Below are 12,105 nucleotides of genomic sequence, written 5' to 3'. Positions count from 1 at the left end.
TTTATTGTTTAGTTTCACTGTCAGTGAAAAGTACAGGATCCGACCAGAGACATTTGATGTCTCAGGAGCCTCCAAGGGTTGAGAAAGAGCTCACAGATATCAGAAAGAAGATAACTTATGTGAACTATTATTGCATGGGCAAGTCTTGGAACTAAAACCTCACCACTTTTATCAGGTGTCTAGGCCGTGAGTATTGAGACCACAACTGGACAATAAGCAAAGCCATGCAAGTTCTACAGATGATAAGGGAAGCTTCTGAGAAATCTTCACTCTGGCACCACTATACTCTAATGATTGCTGGGCATTAGGAATAGAAAGAGGGAAGAACAAGGTCTTCAAAAAGCAGTGATGTTCTGGGAGGTTCTAGGTGCCTTGATTGTATCATCTTTGCTGCAAGAATTTTTGCCACAAATGTTTTTGCCATATAACTAACCATAAGGCAATTTTTCCATAAAAAAGGTAAAATAATGAAAAATAAAATAGAGTGCTCTCCCTCCCAGGAGCATGCCTATGCTTTTCCCTCCCCCACCCCACCCCCATCAGGGCCGCCACATTACTATTAGCTTCCTCACTCCCAAGCTCCAACAGCCCTTCCTTTACCTCTAGAACTTGTTTGCTATGCCCATTTTTTCTAGGATTACTTTTTCTACCTCTGTAATTTACCCAATAAATGTCTCTTACAGTTAAAAAGAAAAGAGATACATTAAAAATAAAATCCTATATAATAAAAGTGCAGTATGCAAATTGTCCCCTCAACCAGGAGTTCAATCAGGGTGTGGGGCCATCCGGGGGAAGGCAGGGAGGCCCTGACTGGCGGTGGTGACAGGAGGCCCCAGCCGTTGGTGGTGGCAGGTAGCCGGGGGCAGGGAGGGAGTACCCAGCCAGCAGCCAGCAGCCATGAGGGAGCCTACCAGTACACGAATTTCATGCACTAGGCTTTTAGTTAAACATAAGAAGACTTTATTGAGAAATACAAAATATTTGAATATATTTAAAACGTGTGTAGATTCATAGCAATATTGTACAAATAACTGACGTTATTTTGTACCTAAGCACTTGTCTTTGTTCATAAGAAATGTGGGTTCAACTCTGTGCCCTCAAAGAGGGTCCTCTACCTCTTTTTCCCTCCTAATGTAGTGTGTTTCAAAACAAGAAACCAACTATTGTGGCAAATCATTACCTAGAATAAATGCTAACATTTTTTTAATATAGTTTATTGACTTTTTACAGAGAGGAGGAGAGAGGGACAGAGAGCAGAAACGTCGATGAGAAAGAAACATCGACCAGCCGCCTTCTGCACCGGGGATGTGCCCACAACCAATGTACATGCCCTTGACCAAAATCGAACCTGGGACCTCTCAGTCCGCAGACCGATGCTCTACCACTGAGCCAAACTAATTTTGGCAAAATGCTAACTATTTTAAGACCAACACCATGTCTTCTCATCACTGTACAGACCACTGTGAGGACTAGCTAAGACTTATTTATAATACAAAAATGTGAGTAACTGAAAACTTTGTCAATGGAGAAATGAAACCAAACAAAAATAAAGACACCAAACTGTCAATTTTTTTTTTTTTACAGTGGTTGATAAAGAAATGAAACACCACCAACTTACACTACACACAAAAATAAACTCAAAATGGATACAGGACTTGAACATAATACAGGAAACCATAAAAATACTAGAGGAACCCACAAGCAGCAAAATCTCAGACATATGCCGAAAGAACTTCTTCACTGATACTGCTCCTAGGGCAATGGAAGCTAAAGAGGAAATAAACAAATGGGACTACATCAAAATAAAAAGCTTTTTCACAGCAAAAGAAACCATCAACAAAACAACAAGAAAGTCCACTGTATGGGAGAACATATTTGCAAATGTTATCACTGATAAAGGTTTAATCTCCAACATCTACAGGGAACTTATACAGCTTAATAAAAGAAAGATAAATGGCTGGGACCGGTTTGGCTTAGTGGATAGAACGTTGGCCTGTGGACTGAAGGGTCCCAGGTTCAATTCCAGTCAAGGGCATGTACCTTGGTATAAGAGGCAACTGACCAATGTTTCTCCCTCATTGATGTTTCTAACTCTCTATCCCTCTCTGTAAAAAATCAATAAAATATATTTTTTTTAAAAAGGAAAAAAATTAAAAATAAATAAATAAATAAATAAAGGAAGATAAATGATCCAATAATAATAATAATAAAAAAAAAAAGAGCATTGAAGAACTTCATCAGGGAAGAAATCAAGATGGCAGCATAGGTAAACACCTAAACTGCTGCCTTGCACAACAATTTCAAAACTACAACTAAAAGACAGAAAGGACAGCATCCAGAACCACAGGAAAGCTGGCTGAATGGAAATTCTACAACTAGTAGGAAAGAGGAAAGCACATGGAGAGTCAGAGTAACTGCAAAGGACTGAGGTACGGAGACATGCACGCAGAGAGGAAGGGCGGCTGAGTGCCTAGATGTCGTTCTCTGGTAGGAGAGGGAAGGAAATCCCTGACTGCACTTATCCCCAGTTCCAACTGCACTGAACCCTAGTTTTGGGCGAAACACTGTGGACCCAGGCTCATACAGGAAGAGTCTGAACTGTCAGGTAGTGAGAAAGACACACAGAGACTGGGAGGCTTGGGTAAGCCATGGTGGGCAGGGGTCTGGAGATGCACGAGTGCACACAGAGGGCTAACTGCTGAGGTTGCAGCTAGCTCTCCCTAATGCTCCCTGCACTGAACCCCAGTTCTGGGTGAGCCTGGGGGAATCTGGACTGCCAGGTGGAAACTCAGGGGAGCTATGGAAGGCAGAGGTCTGGAGGCGCATGTGCAAGGGCAGGGCTGATGGGAAGCCAAGACTGTCTGCTCAGCCCTGAGACTCTGCCCCATCCAAGCTGAGCACAGATCCACTGGGGACTTAAAATCTACTTATTACCAAGAAGGTGTGTTGGAAGCCTCTGCCACACAGCTCCAGGCATTGCTCATGGTCCTGTAACAGGAGGAATTTTGGCAACTGGCCCATGGGTATGCCTTGATTTCTGGAGCCAGGACTGCATGAAAAAGGCAAGGCGGAGAGTATAACTCCTGAAAACAGTAGCTTTGGTGCCTTCACTCTTCCTTCCAAAGAGGTAGATGGGCTCCTATTTGGGTGGCTTGAGTCTCACCACTTCACCCACACCAGGGAAGCAATGGAGACAGGCAACTACCGTAGATGCCACTGAGATAGATGCCTGGGCTATCACTCCTTTCTTGCTGTGTGGCCCCTACCCAAGTCTGAAAGATGGTATTGGCACAAGAAAAGGCATATAAATCAACAAAACAGAACAGAAAATCCAGAAATCAAACCAAGACATTACACTCAATAAATATTTGAGAAAAGTGGCAAGAAAATACAATGGAGCCGAAACCGGTTTGGTTCAGTGGATAAAGCGTTGGCCTGTGGACTGAAGGGTCCCAGGTTCAATTCTGGTCAAGGGCATGTACCTGGTTGGCACATCCCCAGTAGAGGGTGTGGGGGAGGCAGCTGATGGATGATTCTCTCTAATTGATGTTTCTAACTATCTATCCCTCTCTCTTCCTCTCTGTAAAAAATCAATAAAATATATATTTAAAAGAAAAAAAAAAGAAAATACAATGGAGTTAAGACAGTCTCTTCAATAAGTAGTTTGGGAAAATTGCACAGATACCTACAAAAACAAACAAACAAACAAACAAACAAACAAAAAAACAAACTAGACCAGCAACTTATACCATACACAAGAATAAACTCAAAATGGATAAAAGATTTAAATGTAAATTGTGAAACCATAAAAATCCTAGAAGAAACCATAGGCAGCATTCCACTCATATGTGGAATCTTAAGAACAATACAAACAAAACAGAAACAGATTCATAGATACAGAGAACAAACTTATGGTTGACAGAGAGGAGGGGGGCAATGACAGAGGGGGTGAAAAATGTGAAGGGATTAAGAAATATAAATTGGTAGATACAAAATAGTCATGAGATATAAAAAACAGTACAGTATAGGGAATATAGTCTATAATTTGTAATAACTGAGTCAAGATGGAAGTGTAGGTAAATGAGGTCCTTGTCTCCTCCCACAATCACATCAAAATTACAACTAAACTACAGAACAACCATAATTTAGAGCCACCTGAAATTAAGCTGAATGCAAGTCCTACCACTATGAAATTAAAGAAGAAGCCACATCAGGGCTGGTAGGAGGGGCAGAGGCTCAGAAGGTTGGTGCCACACTCATGTGAGGTGGTTAAAAATCAGGAGGGATGTCTCAGCTGTGAAGGTACCCTCTGAGGAGTATCACACTAGGCTCACCAACTCAGGGTTCCAGTGCCAGGAAGAGAATTTACCATAAGTTCTGGTTGTAAAAACCAGCCAAATTAGAGTCTGATGGAGACAGAAGCTGTTGGAGTCCCAGGAAGTTCCTTTTAAAAGGCCCATGCACAAACTTACTCAGACTCACTCCCTCTGAGCTCCAGCATGGGGGCAGTAGCTTGGAAGCCACCAGAAACATACAGAGAGGAACTGAATTATTTGGCATCAGGGGGAGGGCTGGAGGAGCAACATTCTCCCACGCAGAAGTTCTGGCAGAAGCCATTGTTCTTTTGATGAGCCCTTCCCCCATTGAGTCTGTAGATGGGTGCCATATCTGAGACTCCCTCAACCTGGCTCACACTGTTTGCCCCACCTTGGTGATTCCCTGAGACCCTGTCCCACCAACTTCCAAGTCCATTCAAACTGTTTCCACTAGGTTTACCTCAGGAATGGCCTATTTTGGCTCATGCTTCAGATTTTCTTAAAATCTTTTAAACAAGCAGCATCTGGCCTCAGCAAGTCTCATACCTCTCACTAAGTTGTCCTAGGCCCAGCACTAGCAGCATCTAGCCTTGGTTCACAGGTTGGCCTTGCCTGGGCCCCTTAAGCCCACAATAGCAAGCTTAGGAGACATAGTGGTTCTACCTAATACATAGAAACAAATACCAGGAGGGGACCAAAATGATAAGACAAAGAAATATAGCTCAAATAAAAAAATTAAAAAAACAGAACAAAACTCCAGAAAAAGAACTAAACAAAATGGATACAAGTAATCTACTACATGCAGAGTTCAAAACACTGGTTATAAGGATGCTCAAGGAACTTAGTGAGGACCTCAATAGCATAAAAAAGAACCAGTCATATATGAAGGATACACTAACTGAAATTAAGAATAATTTATAGGGATTCAACAATAGAGTAGATGAAGCTGAGAATCAAATAATCAGTTTGGAATATAAGGAAGCAAAAAACACCAAATCAAAACAACAAGAAAAAAGATTCTCCCCCAAATGAGGATAGTATAATGAGCCTCTTGAGTAACTTAAGGCATACCAACATTTTCATCATGGGGGTACTGGAAGGAGAAGAGAGTGATAAAGACATTGAAAACCTATTTGAAGAAATAATGACATAAAACTTTCTCTACCTGGTAAAGGAAACAGACATACAAGTCCAGGAAGTACAGAGAGTCTCAAACAAGATGAACCCAAAGAGGCCCACACCAAAACACATCATAATCAAAAGGCAAAAGGATAAAAACAAAGAGAGAATCTTAACAGCAGCAAGAAAAAAGCAGTTAGTCACATACAAGGGAGCTCCCATAAGACTGTCAGCTGATTTCTCAAAAGGAACTTTGTAGGCTAGAAGGGATTTGCAAGAAATATTCAAAGTGATGAAAATTAAGGACCTACAACCAAGATTACTCTATCCAGCAAAGCTATCATTTAGACCTGATGGACATATAAAGAGCTTCACAGACAAGAAAAAGCGAAAGGACTTCATCACCACCAAACCAGTATTATATGAAATGCTGAAGAGTCTTCTTTAAGAAGATCAAAAATATGAACAATGACATGGCAGTAAATACATATCTATCAACAACTGAATCTACAAACAAAATGAACAAGCAGAACAGAAACAGACTCATAGAGAACTTTTTGTTGGTTGCCAGATTAGGGGGTTGGGGAGTTAGGTGAAAAAGGTGAAGGTATGTGTGCAGGATTTATTGTCGTGGTCACTTATTAAGTTATGTAATCTCCAGTCACTTGGGTATACAGCTGCAACTAATATAATGATGTATGTCAACTATAATTGAAAATAAAAAATTATTAAAAAATATTTTAATAACTATGTATGGTGCCAGGTGGGTTCCGGAAATATTGGCAGAAACACTTTGTAATATATATGATTGTCTAACCACTATGCTGGACACCTGAGACTAATACAGAATAATATTGAATGCAAACTGTGATTGAAAAATATAAAGTTCTCTTAAAATAAATAAATGAATAAATAAATAAGAAAAAATAAAGAAGGCCAGATCCTCTGGTATAAGTGGTATTAATAACTAACCGTTGTTAGCCCTTACTTCCTGCCAAATGATTCTACCTGATTTACATTAACTCATCTCCATGAACCTTCTATATCAACTATGACAATGGTTTGCAAAGTGGGGTCCCTGCACCAGCAGCAACAGCATCACCTGGGCACTTGTTTGGAAGGAAAATTCTCAGGCCCCATTCCAGGCTGCAAAAATGAAAAACTCTGGTATGGACCCCGCACTCTGTGTTTTGATGGGGCCACCAGGTGTTTGGAGGAGTCTATGCAAGGAGAAATTAAATCACTTCTCTGGGTAACTGTGCAGCCCTGGTTTGAACACAGAGTCCCGGCTCCTCAGTCAATGCATTTCCCACTGTGCTCCACTGCCATTTTGGTGAGAAGGCACAGGAGCCCCAAAGCCCCAAGGTGCTAAGGGAGCAGTAAAAAGAGAGCTTCAGGGCTGCCCAAAATTCAGATGGCTCTTGAGGAAGGCAGATTTCCTCTGGTTTTCCAAGAAGGCAGAGGATTCAGCAGAGGTCAAAGTCTAGAGGCAGGAATAACCAAAACCAAGTTGGGAGGGAAAGTGATGGAAGCTGCTTTGCCCCTATCCTGGAGAAAGGAAGAGATGCAGTGGTAGCTGGTTGAGACTGCCCTGCAGTATGCCCAAACCCTTTCCTCACAGGACTGGCGGTCTCCCAGGGAGAAGAACATTAGACAAATAACCTTATGCATAATGCCTGACTGCCACTTGTGGACCGGCGCGCGCGCGCGCGCGCGCGCACACACACACACACACACACACACACACACACACACACACACACACACCGTGCCCAAGGTAAATGCAAAGTGTACTTTTAGAGCAGAGAACGGAAGCATGCCTTAGGGCTCCAGTGGTCAGAGGTCCCTGTGAAAGGAAAGTTACCCAGGAGTACCCTGCATGAAGGCCTCAAGTGGGAACGAGTTTGGGGAAATTCCAGGAGTGGAAGTGAGGCCAGGTGGTGCGAGATGAGGCAGAGAATAGTAGGGGCTTCACAGCAGCCTCGGTGGAACTTTCTACCAGATCTCTTGCACACACAGAGGCCCTGCCCTGACACGCCTGTCCCCTGACAGCAGAGCCTGGCTCCAGCAGGTCTAGCCTGGTCGGAATGCCCCTAAGGACTTTGCCCTAAGGAGCAGAGCAACGTCAATAATGAGGGATTCTGGGTAACCCTGAGCTGCCTGAAGTCCCATCCCAGCCCCGTGCCAGACAGCCAGGTGATTCAAGGAAGGATTGGGAGTTACTGTTCCACTAATATTTATGCTTTATTTAGTATGTATCAGAACAAAAGAAAACCAGCATACCAAACTGATGGTTTGTGTGTGTGTGTGTGTTTTCTATAAAAGCTTAGGAAAGGCTAATTTTTTTTAATCAATCAATTGAATTGACCTGAAGAAATATAACAAATAAAAATGACCCTGTCCTGGGAACCTTGGCTGGGGCAGCAGCCCCATCATTCATTCTCAGTGAGGAAAGGGCTTCAGGTCTGCACTAGCTGCTCAATCTCCTCCCCTGGGTTGGGGTTGAGTCCTCACAGCACTGCTGCAGCAGAGCTCTGTGCCTCCTTCTCTCCCACCCACCTCTCTCTCAGCTCCAGTCTGCTCCCTGACCGGGTGACATCCGCAGCCTGCACGCTGGGCAGCAGCCAAGCAGAAGACCTCTCCTCAACCCCAGAGTTTGGTCTGCCTGGTATTTGAACCCAGGTCTGTTTGCCTTCTCAGCCCCAGCAGCAGTTCGGCCCCGTCTCTCACCCGTACCTGCCTTGGCCTGGCGCTGCTGCCCGCTGCCACACACCCCCTTCCCCAGTTCCGCGGAGCTCCGCCCCCCTCATCTATCACCCCGCAGAGGGTAGCCTGGGCCTCCCTCTTTGGACTATCGGAGCCCCCCTCACCCCCATCCATAGACCGCCAGCTGATGGCCTGGGTTTCCTCTGCAGGTCATCCATGGTGGAGCACCCCTTTTCCTCCCCCTTCTCCCCATCCATCGCCCTGCAGAGGGTGGCCTGGGCCTCCTTTGTGGCATGGCGCCTCCCCTCCCCCCACCAAATCGCAGGGCACCCGCCTTGGCTGGCCTGGCGCCAGTGTATGTCATAGCACAGTCGTCTTGATGGTCCTTCTGCTTTTCAGCCCTTTGGTTGATTTGCATATTATGCTTTTATTATTATAGATTTTCCATACAAACAACTGTAAACCTACTTTTATCCCACCCCACATAATATACATACATGCACACCCCTCCCCAACCATTTAAGAGTAAGTTGTAAACTTCATGCTCCTTTATCCCTAAAGACTTCAGTCTGCATTTCTTAATACCAAGGATATTCTCTTAAGTATCGATGATAGGATTAAAATCAAGACATCTAATGCCATTAGCTAAACCACAGTTGGTACTCAAATTTTATCAATTAACCCAACAATATCCCTTTTAGTTTTCCCCTTTCTCGCTCTCCTCCTCCTCTCCACCCAGAATCCAATTCCAGATTATGCATTGCATTAGCTTTCGTGTTCAAAAATCTCTTCAGTCCACAAGAGTTCTTCAGCTTTTCTCTGTTTTTCACAACACTGCCATGTTTAAAGAGTCCAAGCCCATAGTTTTGTCACTTGTCCCTCAGTTGGGTCTGTCTGATGTTTGTTAAAGATCGGGTACAGATTATGTGCTTTGGAAGGATGACCACAGCAGTGTCGTTATGTCTTCCTTAGTGTACCATGTAGGGAGACACATGTTGGTTTTGTTCCATTTTAAGGGGTGGTAAGAATCACTTGTGCAGAAACCGGTTTGGCTCAGTGGCTCACCTTGTCTGCGGAATGAAGGGTCCCCGGTGGGATTCCGGTTGGGAGCATGTACATTCTGGTGGGGGGTGTGCAGGAGGCAGCTGGTTGATGTTTCTCTCTCATCGATAATTCTAACTCTCTATTTATTCCCTCTCCCTTCCACTCTGTAAAAAAATCAATAAAATATATATTTTTTATTTTATTTTATTTTTTGTTTAAGTATATTTTATTGATTTTGTACAGAGAAGAAGGGAGAGAGATAGAGAGTTAGAAACTTCGATGAGAGTCATCGATCAGCTGCCTCTTGCACACCTTCTACTGGGGATCTGCCCGCAACCAAGGTACAGGCCCTTTACCGGAATCGAACCCGGGACCCTTCAGTCCCCAAGCCGACGCTCTATCCATTGAGCCAAACCGGTCCCGGTAAAATATATTTTTTTAAAAAATCACTTGTGAAAGAAGGTATTTGTCAGGTTTTTCCATTGTAAAGTTTGTCTGTGTAAGCAAATCTGTAATTTACAGGGGAATATTGTGAACTGTGCAGAAAGCCTACTCTTCAAATCTTCACACCTTAGTTTTTAGAATCTATTGAAGAGTTTGGCTTGAACCAACTGTTACCATGATGATTGCAAAATAGTGATTCTCTTATTCCATTAATCATGCACTGATGGGGTCCCTCAGCCCGGCCTGTGGGGATCTGACCTACACCAGCAGTCTGACATCTTCCAAGGCGGTGGTCTGCAAACTGTAGCTCGAGAGCCACATGCGGCTCTTTGGCCCCTTCAGGGTGGCTCTTCCACAAAATACCAGGGCCTGGGCAAGTCTATTTTGAAGAAGTGCCATTAGAAGAAGTTTAAGTTTAAAAAATTTGCTCTCAAAAGAAATTTCAATAGTTGTCCTGTTGATATTTGGCTCTGTTGACTAATGAGTTTGCCGACCACTGCCCCAAGGGATGTAGTAGTTTGTGAAGCAGCAGGCCTCTGGGGAGGATCCCAAGCCCAGGCGGCTGCCCCGCCACTCCTGCTCATCCCAGCCTGCTGTGCCTGCTGCTGCCACCTCTTGGTAGGCTCACTGCTATGGTCTCTGCACACCGTCCTAGGGTGATACTGGTGCACCAGTGACAGAGAAACGGCTGTAGGTTTGCACCCAGTCAGTCCCAATGCTGGTCCTAATCCTGGTCCCGTCTAATGGGGGAGGGGCACACAGGTGGAATGTCCATGGGAGAGGCTGTAGCTATTCCCCAAACTGATAATGCTTCTGTACTCTACCCTTTGATACCATGCCCTTTGAAGTGTATATTTCCACCTTGCCTTAGGATAAATCGTGTTGAATAAAAGCATGGGTCCTTGGTGAAGGGAGAGGCTTTAGCTCCCTTTAGCTGAAGATTCTCTGACCCCCTGTGCCTTTCAAAATTATCTTTCGTCTCCAGATTCCTTTAATCATCTACTCGCAGCCCCTTTCTCCAAAATGCTGAACTCTTTGTAAGGCTGGGAAAAGAACCCCACCACTTTCTGGGTTTATAAGTCTATTTCTTTCACCAGGTAGGGGAAGTTTTCTGTCATTATTTCTTCAAATAGATTTTCAATATCTTTCTCTCTCTTCTCTTTCTAACATCCCCATAATACAAATATTGGTACACTTGAAGTTATCCCAGAGGCTCCTTACACTACCTTCATATTTTTGGATTATTTTTTTCCTTTTGCTCTTCTGATTGCATGCTTTTTGCTTCTTAGTATTTCAAATCATTGATTTGATTCTCAGAATCCTCTACTCTACTGTTGAATCCCTGTAAATTATTGTTTATTTATGTTAGTGTATGCTTAATTTCTGACTAGTTCTTTTCCATGTCTTTGTCATTCTCACTAAGATCCTTGAAAGTTTCGCTAAGCCCCTTGAAGGTCTCATATCCTTCCACAGTTACCTTCTATGACGGTGGTGACTGCCCCACCCTGCCCGTCTCAACCGTCCCACCCATCCTGCCCGCCTCACCAGCCGCAGTGGGAGAGGGGGTGAGGGAAAGGTGACAGTGGCAGGAGGGAAGCCCGCCTGAAGTCTTGCAGGAATATTCCTGGAACAGATCACTAGTATATATTTAAAAGCTTAAGTGACCGGCTGACCCGACAACTATTTGACCATCCAACTGGTAGCTATGACGTGCACTGACCACCAGGAGGGAAACACTCAACACAGGAGTTGCTGAACTGCAGTAACTTGGCAGCTGCAGTTCTTGGTTCTGGGTGATGTACCAGGAACCAGAGAGAAGGGAGTGCATCACTGGAGAACCACCCTCTTGAAATCAGGACCCTTTGGGGGATGTTGCAGAGCTGATTTTAGCCCAATCTCCACAGACCAGGCCAAAGGATCCCCACACACACACATCCCATGCTTGAATTCGTGCACCCGGGCCTCTGGTTTTCTTATAATTTTTATTTTTGTGGTACCAGTTACTTCTCCTTTTCACATCTGATTTTATTTGTTTGAGTTCTCTCTTTTTGTTTATTGATGAGTCTGCTTAAAGATTTATTTATCTTGTTTATCTTTTTAAAGGACCAGCTCTTGGTTTTTCTGATCTTTTATAATATATTGTTTTTGTTAGACTATTTTTTATTTATTTCCACTCTGATCTTTATCATTTCCTTCCTTCTACTCACTTTGAACTTTGCTTGTTGTTCTTTTTCTAGTTCCTATAGGTATAAATTTAGATTGTTTATTTGAATTTTTCTTGCTTCTTAGGGAGACCTATAATGTTATGACTTTCCCTCTAAGGACTGCTTTCGTTGTGTTCCACAAATTTGAGGTTATTGTGCTTTCATTTGTCTCAGGTATATTTTGATTTTGTCCTTGATCTAATTGTTAGTTCATTCATTGTTTAGTAACATGTGCTTTAGCCTCTGCATGTTTTGTGTTTTTTAGGTTTTTT

The 12,105-nt window shown here is 43.5% G+C and overlaps 1 protein-coding gene across 1 annotated transcript in view; it reads right to left on the bottom strand.

Annotated features, from left to right (window-relative positions):
* CD22 (CD22 molecule) overlaps positions 1 to 12,105 on the bottom strand; it is a 29,047-nt gene that overhangs the window by 11,751 nt on the left and 5,191 nt on the right. The window lies entirely within an intron of this gene.

Source organism: Pipistrellus hanaki (assembly GCF_964339955.1).
Source record: "Pipistrellus hanaki genome assembly, chromosome: 15".
Taxonomy (NCBI): Eukaryota; Metazoa; Chordata; class Mammalia; order Chiroptera; family Vespertilionidae; genus Pipistrellus; species Pipistrellus hanaki.
Note: the sequence above shows the minus strand (reverse complement) of the source record. Positions and strands in the feature narration are given on the sequence as shown.